Source organism: Eupeodes corollae, chromosome 2, assembly GCF_945859685.1.
Source record: "Eupeodes corollae chromosome 2, idEupCoro1.1, whole genome shotgun sequence".
NCBI classification, from domain to species: Eukaryota; Metazoa; Arthropoda; class Insecta; order Diptera; family Syrphidae; genus Eupeodes; species Eupeodes corollae.
In genome coordinates this window covers 144,748,141-144,771,570 of record NC_079148.1, presented here as the reverse complement: position 1 = coordinate 144,771,570, position 23,430 = coordinate 144,748,141, and the positions used below count along the sequence as shown (strand labels likewise).

At 30.1% G+C, this 23,430-nt stretch overlaps 1 protein-coding gene across 1 annotated transcript in view; it reads left to right on the top strand.

Annotated features, from left to right (window-relative positions):
• The window catches only part of LOC129947904 (division abnormally delayed protein), a 371,073-nt gene that overhangs the window by 20,822 nt on the left and 326,821 nt on the right, over positions 1-23,430 (top strand). The gene's annotated exons all lie outside the window — the stretch shown is intronic.

Genomic DNA, 23,430 nt, shown 5'->3' with positions numbered 1-23,430 from the left:
GTACACACATACACACATATTTTTATTGAAAGGAAGCAAAACCTTAAGTAACCATCATCATATGGTTCTGGGTGTGTAATCAATGGGATACTACACTTGTTAGTGGAACTTGTATAGAAGGGATTAAAACGATGATTTCGTTTCGAAAGTCAAAGCCAAAGGTTGGACAAAATGGAAAGAATTGTGGGGGACAAATTTCATCACAGAGGTTATAATGGGTCTTTTGGTTTAGTACCTACCTATTTAGTTATGTGTTTATCGGAGTAGCACTAATTTCTTATGTATTTTTTTCCTTTAACGTTTAAAGTTAACTTATGTTCCTTTAAGCTTTTTATGAAAAAATTTCTTCTATTTTTTCGAATGGCTGAGTAAATTAAGACTTGTAGCAGACATCAAAGGAATTCAGGAGTTTTTTCTTCTTCTGCACTGTTAAAGTTGAATGAATTTCTTGATGAGTTTTTTTTCTCAAAGTTGTTGAGTTTTTGACGACGACGATAAGTTCTTGTGAGGTATTGATACAGGTTTTTCTGTTTCTTCAATAAAATTTTATAGTTATTGAAGAAATAGACAAAGCAATTAACATTTCGCCTGAGGAGGTGGCGTCAGTAATTTAATAAAAAAAATATATTTGCTGAAATATGTTTATCTATCTATTTTATTGTCAACACGTGTAGATTGATATGTGACGTGTTTTTTGAATTTGAAAACATCTCTATAATTAGAAGCAGACATATTTGTCTATTTAGTTATTTTGTATGTGATTGATTAATGTGCCAATTTTGTAACTCAATTTATAGAAGTCATGAATTTCTTTAACAAAAAAAAGAAACTAACGAACACTTGTTTTTGTCTGTATCTGATGTATAGTTAAAAGATTAGAAGAGGTTAGATAATTATTATAAATATTTTATGAAAATTGTCAACATATTTGCACCTGATGAATATTTGTATTTTCTGTGCAAATTCTCAGCTGTTTTGATGAATACCAACGTTACTATAGATAGACGACAGAATTTTAGAATTCTTGTTGTATTCTTTGGTGACTTTGCATTTTTAAACAATTAATAGAATTTTTGGCTTATATTATTATCAATTTGAAAGTAAGTATTGTAAGCAATTTTGGAAATCTAGGAAATGTTTTAGAAAAAATAAAAGAATGAGGGAAATGTTTGCAGCTGTGAATGTCACGATCGAGATAAATTTATCATTTTGTGATAGTAGAACTTTATAGAACAGTTATAGAGTTCAATACTTGGAACGTAAAACTTTTAGTTCGTTTTAGTTGGATTCAAGCCAAGGATCATTAAAAAAACGCAAAAGTTATTTGAATAGAGACTTATGAACTTGACATTTGGAACATCTGTCGAATTGTCTCTCATTTGTTCAGTCTTTTTCGTACCAAATCAGAATCGATGGCTTAATACATTAGTCAGTTAAATTAATTTTTTTTTATCCAAAAAAGGCAGCATACTTTTTGACAGGATTAAGTTTTCCTGAATTCGAGTCATGACGTATAAGATTTATTTAAATTGATAATGCAACCAAATGGTGTTTTTAAGATTAAGGTAAAGCTCAACATAGTTTTTAACAACAAATTATAAGATGGTTTTGAAAAGAACAAATCTTTTTTATTTTCTAGATACAGTATCTTTTTTTGCTGAACATTTTTATTATTTTTAACATTATATGAAATTTTCAGATACTTGGAATTAAACAATTCCATGATGGTTCCGAAATGTAGTTAATTTTCGGTGCTGAAATCTGCTCAAATTTGCAAAAATATTCGTTTTCGTCATTGTTTTCACAACGTTTAAATATAATTCAAAAACTTAGCCTTGTTTAGACGACTGATTCGGTACAAGAACGAATATTAATTTCAAACTGTTTTGCATTTTTCTGTTGAAAAACGTCTCTTTGAAAAGATTATTCTAAGTTTTTTTTTAAATACAACCAATATTTAAACTAAACTGAAAAAACCACTTCATGAATTTAGTAGAAATCTTCAAAAGCCTTATGTAAATTAAGCTTTCGAAAGCTTAAAAGTAATATATCAAACAAATGACGTTGAGTGATTTTGTCGTATTAAAGGATTTTATATACGAGACTAATCCATGAACAGGCTCCTCTGTCCAAAGTATCACAAAAAAATTACTTTTACTGCTTGGAGTTGCGAATGGCGTTGGCCAGTTTATAACTAAGCTAAGAGCTAAAAATAGATGATTACGAATTTCGGTTGACCTGGATTATACTAAAAGCCACAAGCCACTGCTGTATTCAAAGACATCTTTACTCATGCCATCGCGTTCGGTCGAACTCAACATCTTTACTGTCAAAACCATTAAACATTTAAGATCTTTGCATCTAGAATAATAAGTATTAAATATTAAACGATGTTTCATTCATTGCGATCCTGCTGAATTTCTTATTCATGGGTATAGCTCGGTGCATTTATTCTTTTCCCACCATATAGTCTCGCTAGGAATGACGTTGCTTATCAGCTTTTATCACAATATGGTCCTTGCATCAATTCCTTTTTTAATTATATGTGGTTTAAATTCTCCGTAAATAAGCAAATCATTTCCTACTGATTCCTTTATCAAAGCCCAAATTTAGACAAAGTATCACCTTCTCGTGAATTTGATGCTTTTTCTGATTCCATCCAAAGAATTGTTTCATTCTATCCTCGCACTGAAATCGTTGTTACGGGCGATTTCAATGTACACAATTCTTCACGGCTTCAACATTCAGGCCAGACAACACCCGATGGAGTGTGTGCAGAAATCTTCGCTGAGTTGAACCACTTAACTCAGCTAGTGAACGAGCCCATCCGAATATCGGACGTTGAAGGTCGAGCAGAAAAGACTCTTGACTTGTTTCTTACCTCTGACTCTGAGATGTGCCTAGAGGAGATGGAATATTAAGTACACTGTTAATATTCCATCTCCTCTAGGCACATCTGACCAATTTGTTATATCAGCAAATTTCTCGTGTCAAAACTGTTCAGTTAAAGAAAGAGAACCATTTGGCAATATGAGAAAGCCAACTGGGACGGTCTCAATAATTACTTCAGGATCTTTAACTCGATAGTGACGTTGATGCTAGCGTTGATATGATCAAAAGTTTAATTCTCCTGGGAATGAGAACTTTTATATCGAACAGGGTTAAGAGTATCAGACCCTAGGTTATTAGGGCCAAAGATGTAAGTTTCCGTTGAGGAGAACCGGTAAAAGTTCAAACAAGCCAGGAAGGCAACGCCCATATTCGACGGAGCGAATTTGTTCATGACCAAAAGTTAGGGCAAAAAATACTGCAATGTCCCAAAGACAGTACCAATTTTTTGTCATTTTTAAAAAACATAAGGTATTCTTCCTCTTCTTCGGTTCCTACGCTCGTTGTCAATGACTCTCCTTTTGTTAGCTCTTTAGAGAAAGCTAATCTCTTTGCTAAGCAGTTAGCCGCCAATTCTACGTGAGTGTTATGACTCCGCCTGTACTTGAGCGTGTTAGTGATTCTATGGGACCAATCTTTTTTCGCACTCGTACTGTGGCAAGAGTTCTTAGAGATCTAAACGCACATAAATCCGCTGGTTCTGATTATATACCCGCTATTGTTCTGAAGAGATGTTCTTCAACGCTGACAAAACCACTGCGTAAGCTTTTTCATCTGTCCTACTCCTCAGGTCTCGTTTCGAGCGGTAGGAAAACGGCATTTGTCCAGCCTATTCCCAAAAAGGCGAATCTTCCTCACCCTCTGACTACCGACCGATTGCACTTACGTCCCTTCTTTCCAAAGTCATTTAAACGCTGATTAATTATCAGCTCAAAAAATCTCGTGGTTCATCTCACCGAACAGTGGATCAAATTTTTACATCGTTTTGGAGAAAGTAAGATTATTGCACTTGATATTTTAAAAGCATTTGATAGGGTTTCGCATCAGGCTCTCTTATTGAAAATGCGTGCTTTCGGTTTTCATGAATCCCTGCTTCATTGGATTAGTAATTACCTTTCGAAATAAATGCTGGTGTGCCCCAGGGCTCTGTTCTATCTCCAACACTCTTTCTCATTTTTATTAATAGTCTCCTGTCTGCAACATCTTATCCAATACATTGTTTCGCTGACGATAGGACTCTTATCTTTTCATATTCGTTTTCAGGCTGCAACGACAAAGTATGATAAGCTCATTTAATTCCGACCTAAACAGCCTTGTTCAATGGGGATTAAAACACCGCGTGGAATTTAATGCTTCGAAAACCCAAAGCTGTCTTGTATCGTTAAAGCGAGATATACCATCATTGCCATTATCCATGGATGGCACTTGCATCAATGAGACTGAACACCTCGATATTCTCGGTATTTGTGTCATCAACCTCTTGTGGTTGGTGACTGATCCGTCATATTCTGCTTCTTACCTTATCCTACAGAATCGCTTGATAGCTGGGAAATTTGTTAGGATCCCAAAGAAAGATCAGAGAAATACCATTTTTTATTTTTTATATTTAATTTAATTTCAAAGCTTAAAGGCTTTTAAAAGTTGACCTCCTTCGTTTGAAAAATTCACTTTCATCTATAAGTTCGAAAAAAACATTAAAATTGCAATAAGCAAAAATTCAAGTTTCTTCTTTTAAAGCTTCTCCACCAAACATGACATCATTTTGCACATAGGAGTTTTATAAATACATGACCCCATTGACAACGCGCAATAAAATAATCTTAAGCGATGTAAAATGTTTACAAAAAAAAGTACGCTGTCAGGGGCAACTTGCAACTATACATATACTAAACCGATTGCCTGTGCTATGCAGTAATAGCTTGCATTTAAAAGAGAAGAAAAAGACGCATGACATAGGTATACTTGCGTTGAATTGCAATTTCAAGAAGATGTAATTCCTCAGGAATGCGGACCACCGCAAGCATGCATGCATGCGTTTATGGTCAGTCCGCATTGCATTTTAATTTGGAAGTTGTCCAATTTAAGTGTATGCTGTATAGTGTTCAGTGTACATATCAGTTTAGCGTTGCAAGAAGCAAACACACTTGTAATTACACCGTAAATTGCGTGAGTCAAATAATCTTGTCTTCCTATATTTTTAAAGTGAGTAATTCATCTAATGAATGTGAACAGACTCGAAGAAAAAACTAAATTAAACTTAAAAAAGATAGAAAGACCAACTCTCTTAAACTCTCTATAGGTGGTACAAGGATGGATACTCATACTCCTGAAAGAAAAAAGAAGGGGAATTAAAGAGGGCTTTAAACTATCTCAACAACTACAAACTCGATTTTAATTAAATTGTTTGCTTTTTTTTATTTTTTATTTGTTCTGTTTTCTTCTCTAGCTCTAGTCCGATGTGTTCAGGCAGAGATTGTTGTTGTGTAGAGTTTTCTAAATATCATTTTTCTTTTTTTTTAATTTTCCACTTTGCACATGTGAATTTGAGTTCAGTTTTGTTTGTTTTTTTGAGTTTTTTTTTTTGGGAAGCATAGAAAAATTACCAAACAATGAGTCAGCTCCCTCTCTTATTCATGTTCCGAAACCGACAAATTCTATTTCCGACAAAGCGAATATAGAGAAGAATATTATAAAAGCTAACGAAATTCAAGACAAAATAAAAAGAACCAAAATCGATCGTATGTTCAGGCTAAAGAATTCCCAGAATTTTGGCAGAAAAATTACCTCCGAATCTCGTGTTTTCAACAACAATAATAATGACCTGGCACATAAGCCAAAAACACTCATATCAAAAAAAAAGGAAAACAAACAAAAATAGTTTCGTTGTGTTTGTATCTTTTTTTTGGTTGTTGTTGTTTCTTATAGAATCTATAATGTTAAAATTAATTAGCCCCGCTGCCTTCCTGTCGACTTATAAGACAATTTAAATAAATTGTTCATTCGTGATGCAACGAATGGAAAACTTAGACTAGACGTCGCCTCATATTTGTTAATTATACCACCACACAAAAACCAACCCCCTTTTTAACAGCTTTTGAACCTTGGGAATTTTTTAGTGTTCATGCCGCAATGACGAGGGACGAGTTAGGTTATGAAGCCGGTTCAATTCTCAGCTCTCAGCTGTTACGAATGAACGAACGAACGTAAAAATTATGTACAATTTAATTTGAAAAATTTACTCAAAACTTTTTTTTTGTGCGGGACTTAAGCGATTGCCTAGCGAGTAAGCGAGCTTAGGTATATATTCAAATTTTTGTAATTTATAAAATTATAGGTATATTGTTCGTATTTTTATTCACATATCTAAATACGAATCTATATTTATGCCTTGAAGCGAAGGAAAATTGATTTTATTTGCTTACTAATGAGTTTGAGGTGGATTTTAATTTAATATTTTTTTTTTCGAAATGCTCGTACTTGTAGTCTACTTGAAATAAAATACCTGCGCAATGTAATTTTGTTTTTAATATAAAAATAAAATTAGAGATATGTACGAGTACATATGGGCAATTTGGTCAAACGTTTTTAAGAGGGATACCTACCTATTAGAAAAGAAAAATAAGATATAAGAGGAAACAAGATTTTAATTTAATGAACATGTATATAAATTCTTTTGAGGTTATTTTTAGATACTTTCTTAAATATGTTCTTTTTTTAGCACAAAATTTATTTTGAAAGGAAAACGATTTAAATACTTTATTGTGTTTGATATCGACACACAGCTTGTACTGTATAATTATTTCATCATATTTAAAAAACAGCAAGTGTGTTCGTTATTTAATCTTAAAGAAATTTGTTTGTCTTCAAAAATTCGGGGACCAGTTTTTCTTACCGTAAAATACTTATTCGTAGTAAAGTTGATTTTATTATTTATTTGTTTGGTGTTTAAAATTCAAGAAAAATATTTCAAAAATCACTTTTCTTAAAATTTCTCATAATGGACTCAACAAATTTTGAAAACTGTTCCTAAAAAGTTAAAAAAAAATAATGTTTTTTGAAAGCTGTTTTCTAAACCAACGTTTAAAGTACTTTTTTTTACTCTTCAACTTTTTAAAACCATCTATTTTTAACTTTCCATAGGAAGTTATTGTAAAAGGTCCGATTTGTCGAATTGATAATTTTGACTTTTCTCGACGTTTCAAGGTCCCTAGAGTCGAAATAAAAGATTTTTAGAAAGATGCCTGTGAGTTCGTACGTTCGCGACGTTTTTTTCGTCGTTCATTGCTCAAGAATCAGTAGAGATATCGACTTCAAATAAATTTTGTTATACAGATAATAATGAAGAAAAATGAAGAAAGGGCACTCAACGAAATTCTGTGGGTGTTTTTTGTACCATAACAGTTTAAAATAAGATGAATATTTTGGTTAACCCTAAATATCTCATGCACCAATTGCGCTAGATATTTGAATTAAATTTTATATAACATATCGTAACGTAATACCAAACAAGTATATTTTTTGAAACCAAACCATTTAACGGTTTTAATCAAAACAAACTGAAACAAAAATTGTAACCTCGAAAATTTTACGAATAAAACATAATTTTTATCTCCAAAATAATTTTTTGAAATGGCGAATTACGTTTTCAACATCTGGTAAAATTTTATAAAAAATAAAAAAAACATTACTCAAAGTTGGTAAAAATTGAACTTCAACTCAAATATCTCTTCAAAAACTTGAGATTTTGGCTTCCAACTTATGTTATTTTGTAAGAAATATTGTTTTCAACATTCGGTAAAGTTTTGAGAACTTTGACAATTTTTGTACAAAAACAAATTAATAAAAAGTAGTACAAAAAGATTTTAAACTCAAATAACTTTTTAAAACTTTAAGACATTGGACTTAAACTAATTTTATTTTTTAAAAAACATTGTTATCAAAATTGAGTACCATTTTAAAAAAAATCGAACTGTCAGATTTTTGACAAAAAATTAAAACCTAAAGAATAATTAACAAAAGTAGGTAAAAATTGATTTTCAACTTAAATATCATTTCAAAACTTCGAGATTTTATTTTAAACCCAATTTTATCTTATGAGAAATATTTTTTTGAAAAATCGAATTAATAATTAAAAAAAAAAATTAAACCTAAAAAAAAATAACAAACTTTGATAAAAATTGATTTTCGACTCAAATATCTTTATTAAAAGTTGAGATTATTTCTTCTAACTAATTTTAGTTTATAAGAAATATTGTTTTTTACAAAAAATAAAAACCGAAACAAAAACTAACAAAAGTTGGTAAAAAGTAATTTTCGACTTCAATATCTTTTCAAAACATTGAGATATTGGCTTCAAACTAATTTTATCTCATTCAACATTCCATATCGATGTTCGGTTCTCGATATCACGTGAACAATAGAAGGTATTGACTTTAAATTAATTTCATTCATCCAATTTGTATTTGTTTATATAAGTACTAAAAACTTTTAAGAAATGCTACTAAAATTGATAAAAATTGGTTAACGACTAAAAAATCTCGTTAACAAAAAATAGATTTCGAAATCAAACTATTTCATCATATGCAAAATATTGTTATTAATTTTTGAATTTTTTTGAATAATTTAAGTGATAACTTTTTAACAAAACATAAAAACCTGCAAACTTTTAAGCAAGACAAATTGACAGACGGTGCGGTCGCATCCCAGCCTCTTTTTATCTTTTTAATCGTGCATTATTTTGACAAGCTCTGTGAACTTAGGTTTAATTTTGATAAAAGATTTTTTGTGTCTTAATTATTCATGGGATTTTATAAACCGATCTGTTTAACCGTTTTATATTGTAATATATGATCAAAGATTTAACAAACAAATATATTTAAAGATACATAAAAAGATTTTAAAAATTTTCAAAGACAAATTTCCCGACCTGTTTTCCCAAAAATATATCCCCCATACACCTTTTTCAAGCGATTCTAACAACTGAGGAAAATTTCTTCTTATACAAAGATATAATTAAAAACATTTTAACGAAATTTTTTACGACAAAAGCAAATTCGACGAAATAACTATTTTCTATGTTTTTAAGAATTCTTTAAAATGTAAACAAGAACCGCAATTTTTTGAAGTTTTTTTGTAATAATTTTGAATTATATTCATAATAATACGACTTTAAATATTGTTTCCTCAATTCTTTTAGTTTTCCAGTAGTTCTTATAAAAATTTGTTGGTCAAAAATATGTTCTTTCAATATAAAGAATACATTTTTGCATTGTGCCAAAAAGGAACCCCATAGGAACTAAAATAAACGATTTGAATATTATTTTTTTCTAAACAAGCACTGATATTGTCTTCAAGAAGATCAAAAATGTGTAGTTTATTTTTTTAGAATCTGATATCTCATTTTTACTCGCGATATATAGGAACGCTCCTACAGCCTAAACCATTGGGTAGATTGAATTCAAACTCCGAAGTTAAGGTTCTGAGCAGATTTGCGTTAGGCATTTTTTTTTAGATCAAAACTAACAGTACATAAAAAATTCGAATTTTTTCAAAAACAAACCGATAGATTTTCTTTACAAATTTTACCTTTTTTTGTTTTTTTATTTTCTTAGCAACTTATGAACCGATTTCAATTTTTTTTTGAACGAGCTCTTATATTGCCTTAACGATATTTGATTATCAATACAATTTAAAAAAAAATATTATTTATATATTTTATATCTCATAAACGGGTCTACTAAATTAATTTATCAAAAAACCGCTTTAAAGATTTTCGAAAAAAAAGAAAAAAATCAAGGGTTTTTTGGTTTATAAAATGGCATTTAAATTTTTGAAGGTACAATCTATTTAAAGTGTTTATCAAGAAGTATTATCTTGGTACCATTATATATATGATTTTAAAATATTATTCTTTAAGAACAAGGTTGTTCCACACATATTTTAATTACCTTCGCCAATATCAAAGAATAAATACTCAGTACAAGTTAAAGAAACGGGTCAGAAAGAGTATAATGTATTTTAATGTATTAGAATCACTTTTTCATCGTATACACAGTATATAGGTATTAGGTACAACCTCTACAACTACTGCTTACGTGTCACTTCATAACTAAAATCCACAACGCACAAGAGCCTTGCTATTAACAACACATGAATAGCAGTTTTTTGTACTGTTCGTATGCTTGTTTTTTTTTTTTTAGTTTGCGCTGAAAACTTGTAGGAAAGAAAGAAGGTGGTTGGATTGTATTTGGTACCTTCTACCTACCAATAACATTTCTTTATTATCGTCATAAAAATGTCTTGATCTATCTATTTGCATAAAGCTGAGCACGCAAATAAACTATTCTTTATTCGTTTTAGATACCTACCTAACTACACAACGAATAGGCGATCGCTTTACAATTTAAACATACATGTTCTGCCTCTTTCTTATCTTCAGATAATTTATTTTCCATCCTGGTTCTTCTTATATAAAATTAAAATAAAGCTATCCAAAGGAAAAAGCTTTTAACGAACTAGTTGAATACACAAGCAATTGTTTTCGTTAAGTATGCTTACAACTATTTTTCATTTTCGGGATGAGTTGTCCTAGGATGAGTTGTGTCTTGGGATAAAACTAGCTTACCGACAAAAAATGGTGTGTATTCGATGAGTTTATTCAAATACACAAACCATTTCTCTTAATAGAATATATTCCGAGTATTTCTTATTTTTATTATAATAAAGTTAAGTGTTTTTTAACAAATTATAAATTAATATTGAATAAAATGCGTTTCGCATAGTCTACGAAAAATTCCCTTTGTTTTGACACCTTTTTTGTTAAAATATTTTCCGTATGAGAGCCGAAAAAGGAGACATGCTAACGAAATAACACATATGATGATAATGATTCGTCCAAGATAAATTTCTATTCAATCACTAAACAACTGTATAACAAAAATATTTTTAAGAAAAAATGGAAAATTTTTATGTACTCGTATATACAAATTTATTTAAATAAAACCGGTCTAACGATTTTCAAAAAAAAAAAATGAAAAATGGATGTTTTTTTGACAAATCAAAGGACATTTATATCTTCTCGACCAAATTTTAAAAATTATGTCGTATTACAAACCTTTAAAGTAAGGATGAGTTTTCGAAAAATGTAACCGTATGACTATTCCGCTTGCGTTTGTTTGCCTCAATGTTGCTTTTTTCTCAAACCCAAAAATTTAAAATTTTATAAAAAGTCAAAGTTTCTTACCTTTGAAAATAAGTTAAATGATTTTTTCCTGTTAACTATCTGAAAAAATTGTATCATTTAATGATCTTTATGACCAAAAATATGTACCAAAAATTTAAAATAAAAAAAGTTGCTCGATTTGAACAATTTTATTTTGTACAAGCAAAGTTAATAACTGGTGAATTCTTCAACCACCCGTTTGTTAATTGTTCTTTAAGGTTCGTGTTTTGAAAGTGGTAATAATTCCATACGATGATAAAGTTCCCTCACATTAAGAAAGACTTCGTAAACAGTTCATCACAATGAGCCCTTCAATTGAAGGCAAAGAAAAATGAAATAAGGATATTCTAGTGTCTAGGAGACAATAGATAAACTTCAAACCTCTAAATTTGCAAGTCCAAAGCAAATTTTCTTATTATATTTCACAATTAATTTCAAAAGCATTTCTTTTTTGAAAAAGCACTCACAAAACTTAAACATTTAAGCCATTTTTATTTTTCCTAAATTATTAGAATTTGAATCAAATCAAAATTTGCTGCTATTGAAAACTATACATGCATAAATAATGTACACATAGATCTAATGTTTGCTTTCAGTGTTTTAAAACAAGAAATAAAATTCATAACCCTTTTTCACTATAGTTATATTTTTTACACGGAAGCGGTATTATATTTCCTATACGACCTACACCCTTATGGTCAACCAACAATCTCAACACTATTAAGCTTTATTATTTGAACTAGAAGACCCTTTTCAAAAAAGTATAAAAACAAACAAAAAAACGCACCCAAATCACATTCATGATTATTTAAATATACTCGAAATAAAAACAGTAACCCTTCACAAGTGACAACTTTATTTGTCATTGAGATCTTATATTTCTAAAAAAGTATATGAACCTCTACCTATGTAAACTTTTAACTCCCTGAAATTGACATAATATTTAAAACAAAAGCTGTTTAAATATGATATATGAACAAAATGGGGTTAACCCCTAAGACCAAACCTATCAACCCCTTTTCATAATATCAACCCCAAAAACCTTACCTACAAAAAGAAAACAAAAAAGAAAGTTGAAATATATGTAAACTAAAAAAAACATACATGAGACAATAAATAACACATAAAGGATGTTCATATAAATAAATATATAAAATATATCAACTTAAACGACTTTCCATTATCACTTGAAAAATTCTAACAAGAAAAAGAAAATAAAAACCAAAAATATAAATAATCGATTTGTACTGTAGTAAGGAACGAAAATTGTGACTTATTATCCTTTTTGTTCTAAATTGAACACAAACATTTACATTTACAGCAACCCCTTTCGAAAAGTAAGTAACATAAAAGACATTAAGGGTCTGTATAACTTTTTGATTTCTATCCTTAACCCATTGAGCCCACACAAAAACTTACCCTATGATTTGACATTTAAAAACAAAAGACTACTCTGAATTTCATTGACCTCATCAAAAATCCTTTGAAACAAAAAAAATAAAGACGAACAATCTAAAAAGTCACTTAAAAAGTTGACATACGTATAAAATGTCAACCCTGTCACGCAACAGAACATAATCTAGTTCGAAAAATCTTATGTTACGATACATATGTATGATTTTTTAAAAAAGGGTATTTTTAAATTCAAGTATCTCTACCCCTTTTAGTTTACATTTATTTTTTTTAGGGGAAATATACACTTATACAGAGATTTACATATTTAATCTAAAATTAAAAAATAAGTTCCCACTTTAGATCCGAAGAACATAGTCTGTCATTGATATCTTGATAATAGGACTCCCAAACGCATTTATCATACTAGCGAAAGCTGCCTGAGGGTTGATTATATGTACAATATACAAAACCAAGTGACAGTGACAGTTACAGTGACATTGACCTGCCCGATTCTGTTAGAGTGTATCTCTATATCAATTAAATTGTAACCCATATCAAATTCAAACAACCATCTATTAATACCATATACTCGTATTTCCCTTTCACTTTCATATTCGAATTCTCGAATGAGCTGTCATTAATTAACCACACTGTGAATCAGAAAAATTCTTTTCAATTCCAAATCGAAATGTGCGACACATCATCCCTAATAAGAATCTTTGCTTAGAGATAGAAATCATTAATTGAACAATATCTACTTCTCTTTCTTATCCATGCATACATAATAAAAGAGAAATAGTTATAGAGTAAACCATATAAATTCTTGTAAGCCATTAATTTGTGTCATTTGACAGATACTTGACAGGTAGAGTACTATTTATCTGTAACAAATTACTAAAAAAAGACAAAAATTCCAGTATTGTCCAATTTCATTATTTTCTTCTTCATCTTCTTTTCCTTAAGTATAAATTCATTAGGTAAAATATAGATTTTTATATATTTATATAAGCTACAGCACGTGTCTGACACATTAAGTCCATATATACTTAAATGAGTTCAAGAAAATAGCAACAAAGACGAAAATATAGTCCCAAGTTTTCTTGTAAATGACACATGACATACTGATACTGACAGCTCATATAGTTATTCATGTTAAGACGTTTTCTATGTTTTGTATATCTTTTAACAAAATATATTCACAAACAAAATAAAAATAAAAGTAAAAAAGCAAAAACTAATTTTGGTATTTCAATTTAGCTTGACACACGTAACGTAAGGAAAAAACTAACAAACTTATAAGAAGAACGCACCACCTTCTCTTTCTCTTTTTTTATTGTAGTCATTTTCATCTCTGAAATGACATTTTGGACGATGACATTTCAAATTTACAAGTTTAAAAAAAAAAACTTCTGATAGTTGTACCGTTAAAACGAGGAGAAATGTCAAGGTGACATAGGAAAATTCATAATTTAAATTTTAAATTACTTTTCATTTTTAATCCATGTTTTGTATTTTATTTTTTTATTGGGTGCGTTCAGGGTTGAATTAAATACAGACATTTTTTAATTAAATAAAATTCGTTATATTCGTATGAGTTTGTCGTTTGATTGATGTTTTTTTTATTTATTGAATTTGTATAAAAATGTTGAAAATTAAAAACGAAAACAAAAATCTATGCAACTGAAACATTACTTAAATAAATAATAAAATGTTAGGTATTTTGTTGATGATGGATGAAATAGGTGTTTTTTTTTTAAATTTTGTTTTTGAAATATTATTTTAAAATGTTTTTCAATTTTATGTGTGTACATAAAATCACTAACTGGACTGACAGGGTTAAAAGGGTAGGTATGTATGAATGTTATAAGTTGTTGGAATTTTAGATTTTTGTATAAATCATTAAATATATGATGAAAGAGAAACAGAGAGAGTGAGTTGGGGAAAAAAATCAGAAATATTTTCGGATGTATACATTTTTAAAATGAAAAGGACGATATTTGAAATATTTATTTGGGTTGGTAGGTATATTGATTTTTAAGTACCTATGTAGACGAAGTTAACATGAATAAAAAATTATAGGTATCATGTTTTTTATTGTTCATCAAAGTTTAAAGTGATCCCAAAATAAAATAGGGTATTTTTCGTTTCAGGGTTTTACATCCATTCATATCTATCTCTGTTTTCGCAACTGGATATTGTTTTTTAAGTTCATTTTTAATGTTGGGAAAAGTTTTAAGTAATAAATCATTCAAGTAGGCCTATTTGTATGACGTCCAATAGTTTTAATTGGTCCCCTAAAAAACGACGGAGTCAAAGCTTCTTTAAACTAATATTTACTTTATCGTCACTTACTCGTATATGTGGTTAGTCTTTAGAGTGTTAGATCTAAGATATAAACATTTTCGAAAATGTATGTTTAATTTGTTTGGGTTGAGCCTTTAAAGATTGACAAAACTATAAGTAAGATAACAGTAAGACTCGCTTAAGAAATATTTCTTTCGCTTAATTGAAACGATAACGTGTTTGAAATTACCAAAAATAAAATACAAACCATTAATTTAAACTTTTGTTCTACTCTATAAAAATCAACATACGTTATTTTACTCTGTTACTACAAAGCGAGTAAATGTCAGTTCGATATCAATATTTGAAGCATCAAAATCTTGATTCCATATTTGTCTTGGACTTAAGAGATTTTAACTTTCCAATTTCAGTGAATAAACTGAGGTTCAAAAGAAGTTCAAGAAGTGAAAATTCACTTTTATTACATGTTCAAACCGTGAATCTCGATTGAACCCCTAATTTTTGGATTGCTGAACCATTGGTCGAATATTGAAATACGATTGTGCAACTGACCGTTACAAAAAATATAATTTATATCGCATAATTTGACAAGTATTGGTTTGTCAAGCAACGAGTATATCATCAGCGACTAGCGCATCGGGTAGAGCGGCGAGCATAAAGGCGAAAAGAACAGCGAACAGTTTTTCAAACAGCGAGTAAATCAGTAAATAAAGAAGCGAATACAGCTAAAAGCATAGAAGCTAGTAGAGAAATTTTTAGAGTAGCAAATATAATAACGAATAATTTGACAAGAAGACACTATAACAGGGAGTAAGGCAATAAGTATTGATAAGAATTGAGCATTATGGGGAAACGAACAGCGAACAATTTTTCAAACAGCGAGTAAATAAGTGAATAAAGCATCCAATACAGAAAAAGTAAAGAAGCGAGTAGAGAAATTAGTAGAGCAGCGAATATAATAGCGACAAAAAATGAATCATTAAATCTAACTCTGTGAATTTGCAAAGCAGTGAATACAGCAAAGGATTAAGCGATTACAGAAAACAGTGTAGAAAATTGAATAGAGCAGTGAGTGCTACAGTAAATAAAAAAGCAAATAATTTGTCAACTAAAGACTAGATTAATAAGTAAAGCAGCGAGTACTGTCCACAATAGAGTAGCGATTAGAGAAGTCAGTAAAAAGAAATGTATTAAGGAATAATTTGACAAGGAAGCACATAGCAGAAAGTATAGCAACAAGCAAAGCATACGAATAAGAACAGTTAGTATTGCAACGAATAGAACAGCGAATAATTTGCCAACTAACGACTAGATAGTAGTAAGAGAAGAAAAGTAAGCATAGCACGGAATATAGCAGATAATATTGTACAAATAATTTGACTAGGAGAGACGAAGCTCCGAGTATAGCAAATAGAAAAACAGCAAACAGTGGAATAGCGAGTATTACAACAAATGTTAAGCAAATAATTTGGTATGTAACAACTTAAGCAGCGAGTAAAGTAACAAATACAAATGAGAGTAAAACAGCGAGTATTACATTAACTAAAGAAGCTAGTAATTTGACAAGTTGTGCAATTAAACCCAACTCGCTGTGAGTTACCCGTTTGTGTGGCCACTAGGTTAGTAATGGTCGATGGATATACAATCTATTTTAAGTCTATCTGGGAGCGTTCAGGTTTGTAATTTCATGTTTTTTTTTCAGAAAACATTTATAAAAATTGTTTTGATTTTAAACATTTCTCAAAAAATAGCTTAAAACATCGTGCTTGAATTTTTAAAGTAATTTTTTATCGTTTATCAAGGTAATTGGCTGACTTTTGATAAAAAAAGCTACTAAAAAAATGCATTTTTACGACTAGCATTTTGAAGTCAGTTGAAAGTTTTTCAGGTTTCTAGCTCTCATACAAAAAAAAAACAACAGGTTCTGAATATGACTTCTTGGAACTCCTTAGTTGCAATGTAAAAAACTTAAGCAGTTCTTAACTTGAATTCAAGCAGTGTTCTTAAAGTCAAGTCGCTCTAGTCATCTATTTTGTAAAGTTAAATAAGTGTTTACTTAAACGTATTTAATTTCTGTTTCCAAGAATATTCGACATTCAATGGCAAGAAGTTGTTTTATTTACCATTTTGGAACTTAATTTTCTCCTTTCTTTTCATTTGCAGTTGTTTTTTGTGTAATACAAAATAAATTTTGATTTATTTCTTCTAATTTAATATTCTAAAAATGTCTTTCTCTCTTACTCGATTTCTCTCTCTCTTTCTTTCATATTTTAGGCCAAATTTAATTGCTTCTTTATATGGTTCGTTTGCACTGAAGACGAAGACAAAAAATCTCCTAATGACTTCTTAGAAAACAAAAATCCTACATTTTAAGTACCTGCCATATATTTACTCGTACACCACCAACAACCAACTTAAACAACTACTAACCATTGAAGTCATAATTAATTAGAAAACTAGGTCAAAAAGCCAACCCTTGCAAAATGAGGTCTATACAAAAAAACACCCACCATACATCATACCACACACATAAACTATACCCTATATAAGAGAATGAACAATCGCATGACTGAGATTCTTTCTTCACAAAAATTCTATACCTACTCTCTCTTCTCTTAACGTTAACTCAACGAACTCGACGACTTTTGATTGATTGCTATGTAAAAGCACTTAATTTCGTTTTCTGTTCTGTTCTTTTATTTTTATAAAAATAATAATTTAATGCATTTTTGAGGAGTTCTGTCGTTAAATGGAACATAATTTTTACATTAATCATACATACTTAAATTTTTAAGAGATAACACATATCATAAAGCATTTGGAAGTTAGGAGTAGGGTCTTGAGACTGAGACTGACCGAGAAATTATAGACAGTTTATATATTAACGAAACTAAATGAAATTAATAGGCATGATCTTTTACACCCTAAAGTGATAAATTTTAATTTTTAAAACATGAAGACGATAAGAAAGACATAGAAGAAGAAAAAAATGGTGCAATTTATGTGACTGTCTGCTAAAAATTTTGATACCCCCACACACACACCTTAGACGTCAGGCAGAAGTCGTAGGTATAAATTTATGGACTTCATGAGCTCTAAGAACGTCTCATCGTCGTCGGTCTTCAGAGAGGCAAAGTAGATATCCATCCCATCAGACATCAGGTCTTCTGTTTCTGTTGGATGGAATAATAATCTCATTTGCATAAATACTCAATTAAATCACAAATGTAATTCATTTAATTTCATCCTTCTTCTCCGTCTCGCATAAACTGTCGCCCCCATTCTAAATACCCACCCCACCCCACCCCATCACTTACTGTCGTCTACCAGAAACAATAAATAAAAGAATCACTTTCAATTTAACATTAAACATTGCCCCGGCTGGAGCTATAGGGACCGAAGCGTATAGACATTATAACAGGAAAAGGGGCTGTCTCTTTCTGTTTCTGTTTCTCTATTAAAAGCAAAGAGCGACTTACAAATTACAAAAATATTATGCTAGGCAAACTTCTCAACTCAACTTATCATCGTCTTCTTCCTGAATTTCACATTTCTCTCCTTCTTCCGATATTGACAGGGCTGGATTTTATAATTTCTTCAATTAGGAGCTTCTAAAGGTTCAAAGAGGCATAACGAAGGCCTAGTATTAAAGCTTTTAGTCCTAGCTAAGGAACAGTGTCTTTAAAGATCGATTTTGTGGCTTAAATGTGTCGAAATAACGTGTTTGTCAGGATCTTTAAAAAACTTAACGAAATTCAAATGTTGAAAAAAATCGTCTACTCCCCACACTTTAAGTCAGTAAAAAACCGAAGTTCAAAGGATGGAACTTATTGGTAAAGGAACTTAGGAATATGTTTACTTCGTATATGATTGAAATCAACTTCTTGGAACAATTCCAGGTGAGATAAAGCACTTAACGAAACCCGATAAATTCGAGTATTTAAAAAAAGCTTTTAGCTCCAAAACTGTAAGTCAATGGCACCGCAATATTTTTGAGGGTGGACCTTGCTGTAACAAAAAGATTTATAATTGATTAACTTGGCCAATGTTTGAAGTTGGCCTAATAAAAGAAAACGTACTTAACGAAATTCGACAGTCAAATTCTCAAACAAATCCAACGAAAGAAGACTAAACCTTCAAAGTTAAAACTGTAAAAAGTCTGTAAAAAGTCTTAAGAACTTTGCTTAGGAACATACCTTAGGAAAGAATTTTAGAGAAGAAAATTGAAATGTTAAAACAATGCTTCTAGTCCCAAGGCTTTAGGTCAATAAAGACCTAACAATTTTAAGGAAAGACCTTCGTGCACAAGAAACCTTAGACTTGACGAATGATTGGAATTGAATTAAGGAAAGAGATATTTATTTAAGTATTTTCCTTTAAGTTGTAGAAAAAAAGCTAACAATTAAATTGACTTAAATGGGGACAAAAATTATTTAACGAAATTCGATAAATTGAAATGCATACTTAACTCAATGAAGACCCAAAAATTTATAGGGTGGACCTTGGTTTAAAAGTAGTAAAAGAATAAATTAACTTGAAGGATGATTAAATTTGACTCTAGGGAAGATTTGTAGAGAAGAGAACTCACTTAACGAAACGTAATACAATGCCCAAAAATGATTAAAGTCCCATTTGAATTGAAAGGGAAGAGACAAAACTTAACGAACATCGAATTCATCAATTCACAGAAATGTATGTAAGTCAAGAACCAACATTTTAATGGTGGAGATTCTGTAAGAGAAATTTTAGAAAAAAATTACTTGTGGGGAATGATAGGAAAAAGCCGTAGAAAAGAATGGAGGAAAATCAACGTAATTATTAACGAAACTAATAAACTAAAATGATCAACAAATTTTCTAGTTTCAGCCCTTAAAGCTTAATAATTACCAACAGTTTTAAGACTAGACTTTATAAAAAGAACTTGACGAATAATTGGAATTGGCTTTCAATTTTAACGAAATTCGATCATTTTAAGTGCTAATAAAAGGCGTCTTTGCCTGATTAAAATCCGGCTATGCAAATACCTAATGACAACAAGGACGAAAGCAGCAGATAGTGAAATTTAAAAAAAGAACACACACAAAACGATGAGAAGAATGAAATTAAAAAAAAAAAACAACAAAAGCAAATCGTAATATCTGCGCCATCTAAATTAAACAACGGAAAGAGGATTCCACTTGTACTAGGACAATTAATAATCTCCTCGTTGTCGTCCTGTATCTTTTCCATAGTCCATGTATAACTATACTCTATTCTCCGGTGTCAGAAACATCCTTTTAAGCCATCTATGCCACCCTTAAAGCACTTAGAATTGTGTGGTCGGTTTTCGTTCGTCGTTCCTCGTTCAAAGATAGGGAGAGAAAAAAAGTTATCCTTTTTTTCTGAAAAACAAAGAAAAAGGGACCCCCGTTTGTAGATATTTCATTTTCTGTTTGTGCTGTTTAGTCTTTTTGATTTTTGTGTCTCTCACTCGTTTTTGGCCATGGTCCTGGTCCTGGTCCTCGTCCTTTCCCTATACTGATGAAATGAAAATAGTTCTGCTACTACTTGTCGTCCTTGTTGTCGTAGTCGTCTTCATCCTCGTCATCGTTTTCGTCCTCGTAGTCGTCGTCGTCCTCGTCGTCATCATCGTTAGCTTGGATGGTCTCCTCGTAAGTTTTTTTTGGGGAATGCAAATTTGATTTGCGCCCTCACAATCATCATCAGTTAGATTGAAAACTCCAAGTCCAAAACAAACCCAGCAGCAAGCGAACTACCTACTACCTTCTCTCATCACCTTGCCCTGTCCTAGTTGTGTTTGTTCTTATTCTGGGTTCTGGGGTTTTTTCCTAATAAGGGGGAGATTGGAATTTTCCAAAATTACTTTCTAATTAAATTTAATTGCAGTTTCTCGTTCTTAAGTTGTTTTCCATTTAAATTTGTTCTTATTTTTGTTTTTGTTTTGTTTTAAATTTGTGTTTCATTTAGTTTTGTTGGTTTTTAAAATATTTTGTTATTTTTTTTATTTTTATGGAATGTTTATGAAATTTTAATAATTTTTCAATTTGTTTCAAACCAAACAAAAAAAAATATGAATAGAGTCAGGAAAGACATTAAATTGTGAGGGAAGAAATTTCTATTTCAGATGGTTGAATTTTGTTGTTGTTGGTTTGTCTCTTGTTGACTTTTTGTTTTATCTTTTTGTTTGAATATTGTTTAATTTTGTTGTGGGAGTATTTATCCGGTTGTTAAATATGCAAATATTGTTTATTCTTTTTTTTTATGAATAAATTATCATTAAGTATTTGTTAACATTCGAGTTTCTTTTAGTAAAAAGAAAAAAACTTTGCTAATGGTGTTTTACGCATCAAAGACATAAATCGAATTCGTGTTATATCAATAATACTCATAATATGCAAACAAAAAGTTTGAAGGCAATAGATCAGGGGCGTCGAAAGTATAGACAATAATTTGAGTCAAATGAGTTCTTAAGAAATAAAAAGGGTTTTGTTTTTAGGCCTAAGATATTAGCATTTTCTTAAAAAAATGTTTAAATTCTTTGTATGGTTAAGAATTTAAGCTCAAGTGTCTAAAATCCACAACAAATATTTTTCTAAGATTTAACAATTTCCTTTACTTAACCTTCTTTTCAACGTTCATTTTTATTTGTTCTTATTTTAACAGAACCGAAATTGAGAACTTCAACTTATTCATAAATTTGACTTTCCATTAGAATTGAATTTCAATTCATCAAATTGAAAATTTTGACAATTCCCGACGTTTCAAGTTTCTTTGAAGTTACAATTTAAAATCATAGTTTACCTTCGTACGCAAAACTAGTGAAGACATCGACTTCAAATAAGTAAAAAATAAAAATTCGAAAACTCAGTAAAAAGTTGTTTTTACAAAAAAACTTATTGTAATTTTTTTACAACGAAAACATTTTAAAATCACGACAAAAAATATCTTGACAGAAACAGCTTCATCTTTTATTTTTCATTAAATTCATTTGAATGAAATTAAAGCTTATTGCAAAAATTTCAGTCGCAAAATTTAAAAGGCATCAATGGGACATTATCAGTGTGAGTCACATCCCATCTTCCCGTCCTGAAGCTTCAAGACATCTTATGATTGAATTAACTAAATTGTAATCGATTGAAATGCGTCAACTCTACGTCTTGTTCATGTTTAAGAAAGTTGAGAAAACTAATTTTTACCTTTGCATGTTTCAAAAAGTTGAGAAAACTAATGTTTACCTTTTATTAATTTTGTTTGATGAGGCTTAGTAATTAGGTAGCAAGGTTAAGAGCACACTTTTTGCACAGAACAAAAAAATCATCTTATTGACTATTTTGGTATCCAATACGACAATTTGGCCAAATTTCAGGTTGACTATCGACGATTGTTAATATGACATCTTTTAATAACAATTATTGTCTCACACAAAATCTAAATATGTCAAAAATGTACGCAAAATAAATATGAAGCAAAACAAAAGTAGAAAAAGACAAATTTTTGTTTTCTAAACTTCGACAGTTTATTTAAATTTTGTTTTTGAAGTTTACATTCTACGACATAAGAGTTGATAAAATTGAACCTTAATTTTATTAAAGCTTTTCAAAATGTCAGAAAAAGTTTTGTAAATTTTCTAGCATGTACACTTTTTAAGTGATTGAGGGACCCTAGAAGCCTAAGAAGTTGTATTTTTGAGGTCCTTTTTCAAAAAAACTGCACATTAGTTCTAGATAAGGATATGTTAGGTACGACGTGGCTATGCAACTGTTGGTCGAAAAACATCTCTCTGGATCACTGGATACATTGTGGTCCCCAGGAAATGGTAAGGGAGAGGTTAGTTGCAGGAAAGTTTAGGTTGAGTGCGCCTTCCTGACCTATCCTGAATTTCGAGGCATTCTCTAAATTACTGCTTTTTTAAAGCTTTCACGGCCAAACTATTAGATCCTGTTGTCTTTTAATCAAAATTATCCAGTGAACTTTTGTTGATTTATTATAATAACTTCTATGAATTTTTGTAGAAATTGTGCTATAATAATAATTTTTGGCGATATGGCCCATTTTTCAACTAAAAAGGAAACGAAATGCATACAAAAAAAAAACAGATATTAGTTCTTTAGCCGTACTACGTGAATGTGGAATAATCTACTGCCAAAATTAACGCTTTTTCAGTTGCAAACAAAAGAATTTTTTTAAAGGATTAAGATTTCCTAAATTCGAATTTCGCCTTTAAATTTTTCTATCACAATAGGTTTTTAAAAAACGTTCCTTTAAAATGCTAAAAATTACCAAAAACGTGTTTTTGGAACGTCAGCTAAAACTCAAAATATTTGTTATGTTGTATGATGATTTTCAAAAGTACAAATCGTTCTCTCTTTAATACAAGATTATTTATTTTAGTATCTTATTTAGTTTCTGGAAATTCTAATAAGTTATGAGTCTTTATTTTAATTTGGTACTTTAATAGTTCTGGAAAATACAAATTGGACTTAATTTTTAGTTTCGAAACTAAACTCTTATTTTAACTTTTTGCTCAAGTTTTAAAAATACCCGTTTCAACATTATTTAAAAAAAAACTTGATGTAATAAAATTATTATTACAACAGGTTACAAAAACCAAACTTATTTTC